Below are 3032 nucleotides of genomic sequence, written 5' to 3'. Positions count from 1 at the left end.
TTTAGAATCACCTATTCTGCAGGGAATAGAAATTAACCTAGATCCTTACACTTAGGGAGTCATTTTTGCTGAATTAGTGCCGACACATTTTCCCCCACACTGATCTTCTCATTATTCCTCAACTTGCGCTTTGTAGTGCATAGTTCCTTAAGGAATTTAGCATACTTGGAAACTTATTTGATCGCATCAAGTAAAGGTATATTTACCTCCACCTTTTTGAAAGTCTCCAAATTTTCTTTCTCTTGTTCTTCTTTCTTAGTCTTAGCCAACCTGTAGGGGAATGGAGGAAGAACGGAATTATTAACCTTATTCAGTTTAGGTTCAGTATTTACCTCAACTTCAGGAACTTTAGACTCTTTTGCTCCTTGCTTCTTCTTTTTCATTGGCTAATGTAGAGTCTGGTTATCAACTTCTTTCCCACTGCGCAACACTATAGCACTCTCATTTTCTCTGGGGTTCATGACTGTTTGTGATGGAAGCTTTCCAGAACCTTAAACTTCCAGCTTACTCACAGATGAGGCTAACTGACCAATCTGCCTCTCTATGTTTTGAATGCTATTTCTGGTCTCCTATTGAAAATGTTGTGTATTGTTAGCCGAAGCCTTAAAAATTTCATCAAGTGACATACCTTGATTTGAGGGAGGTGGACGTGGAGGTGGTTGATTCATTTGTCTCTGTTGCTGGTATCGGTTTTGCACCAGTTGATTCCCATAACTCAGATTGGGATGATCTCGCCATCCTGGATTATAAGTACTAGAAAAGGGATCATACCTGCATTGTGGCTGTCCATAATGTCCTACTGCATTAGCATGTTGTATTGATTCATCCTTTTGTAATACAGGACACATGTTAGTAGCATGACCTAAACCCGAACAAATTCCACATACCTTAACAGTTTGCATGTTCCCTACAGCCAACTACCTCACTAAAGAAGTTAAATTAGAAATCTATTTCTCAAGGTTAGATGTACTTACCTCATTAACCTTCTTAGGTGTGTGATCCATTCTCATTCCAAACTGCTTAGAGTTTGCTGCCATGTTAGCAATCAGCCTCCTTGCTTCATCTAGTGTCTTGTCAACCAAAGCTCCTCCACTAGCAGCATCTATCATACTGCAGTCCATTGGTAGAAGTCCCTCATAGAAATACTGAATCAAGAGCTGCTCACTTATTTGATGATGGGGACAGCTTGCACACAGTTTCTTAAATCGTTCCTAATACTCATACAAACTCTCTCCATTGTACTGTCGGATGCCACAAATTTCTTTTCTTATGTTGGCAGCATGAGAAGCAAGAAAATACTTCTCCAGAAATATTTGCTTCATCCCATTCCATGAGTTGATGGATCCAGAAGGAAGGTAATACAACCAATCCTTAGCTGTTCCTTCCAATGAGAAAGGAAAAGCTCGAAGCTTGATTTGATCCTTTGAAACTCCTTGAGGTTTTATGCTGGAACACACAACATGAAATTCCTTTAAATGCTTATGTGGATCCTCTCCTGCAAGACTATGAAACTTATGCAACAAATGGAGTAGTCCAGATTTCAACTCAAAAGCAACATTTAAAGCAGGGTATTGAATACACAAAGGCTGTTGGTTTAGATCAGGAGCAGCTAACTCTTTCAAGGTTCTAGCAGCCATGGTTTCATTTTCGGAATTTGAATCCAAATCCAAATCCGAACTTAACTCCCTTAAAGATTGGACTCCTTCAGATGTACTCGAAATCTGCCTAGCTTGCTTAGCCAATTTTCTCAACTGTCTAGCCATTTTTTCTACTTCTGGATTAAAGATTAACTCACCAGATTGAGAAGTTCTTGTCATAAACAAAAAACAAATCTAAGTAAAAATAGAAAAATGCCTCAAAACCCTAGAAAATGATGGAATTTGGCCTCAATAAGGTGGGGCCAATGAAGTCTTGATCAAAATGTCATTTCCTTCAAAATAGGTATGGGCCACCCTCCTAATTCAACCAAAAATCTATCGATGAATAGTAACACTATAATTTTTTTCCAAAAACCTGAAAATAGCAACACTTCACAAACAAAATTAATAACAGAATATCCTAACACTAAAAACACGAAATCCAATAAATTTCAGTTCCCAGCAACGGTGCTAAAATTCTTGATGGTTGTTGAATCCACCAGAAATTAAATTAACTGAAATTACCAGTTATGAAATATTTTTCTGTAGTAAGTGGTAAGTCCAGGTCGAACCCTAGAGACTGAATTATTAAATTTTGTATACTTGTGTAAAGAAAAAAGAAACAAAAGTTGGGGGGGGGGGGGATTCGCAATTCAAAGAAGAAATCAAAAATAAAAAATTAAGATCTAAAATTAAATAAGAAACTCTCAAATTAAACAAACTTCAGTCCAAGGTAATTCGCATTCCAATGCATTAATTCGATCATAGATAAAAGAAATACAATTATCTCTTATTAAATACTTAACGTAGATTTACCAAAAAGCGAGGTAAAATCCCTAACTTCCCTATACTCATCAATTCGAGCCCAGCACTCTTGTTGACTCTAATTATTAACTGAATTAGTATTAAGCAATCCTCATCAAATTAATAACTACTTTAAGAATAGGAAGTAGTTAAGTTGAATAACAATTTATGAAGCATAAATCATTTAATTCACCCTATTGTTTCCTTAGGTTATTATCGAAAACTAGAATCATAATCAATAAAACCTAATTGCTACTCATGTTCAATCCTACACAATAATTATAGATTATGAAGATGAACTAGCAATTGATCACATCAAACAATTAACTAATAGGCATTTTTAGCAAATCATTCAATAGATTAAAAACAATGAAATCAGAAAACAATAGATATTCAAAAGACATAAATTAAATTAAGAACCTGGTCTCACAAATCACGCAAAAGAACTTGAATCCCTTGAACTGAATTAAGAACTTAGCCACTCATGTTTATGGCTTATAGAAAAATAAAGTAAAAAATTAAAGAAATCTAGAATGTATATCGAATGAAGGTGTTGGAGGCCTCTTCTATTTATAATAAATGGCCTAGGGT

At 35.6% G+C, this 3032-nt stretch overlaps 1 non-coding gene across 1 annotated transcript; it reads left to right on the top strand.

The window, feature by feature from the left end:
- Nucleotides 1–1167: 1167 nt before the first annotated feature.
- On the top strand, nucleotides 1168–1274 carry LOC131182612 (small nucleolar RNA R71). The gene has a single exon (XR_009150875.1). It is a non-coding gene; the product is annotated as a small nucleolar RNA R71 (small nucleolar RNA).
- The last annotated feature ends 1758 nt before the right edge of the window (nucleotides 1275–3032 follow it).

The sequence above is a fragment of the Hevea brasiliensis genome, chromosome 8, assembly GCF_030052815.1.
Source record: "Hevea brasiliensis isolate MT/VB/25A 57/8 chromosome 8, ASM3005281v1, whole genome shotgun sequence".
NCBI lineage: Eukaryota > Viridiplantae > Streptophyta > Magnoliopsida > Malpighiales > Euphorbiaceae > Hevea > Hevea brasiliensis.
Note: the sequence above shows the minus strand (reverse complement) of the source record. Positions and strands in the feature narration are given on the sequence as shown.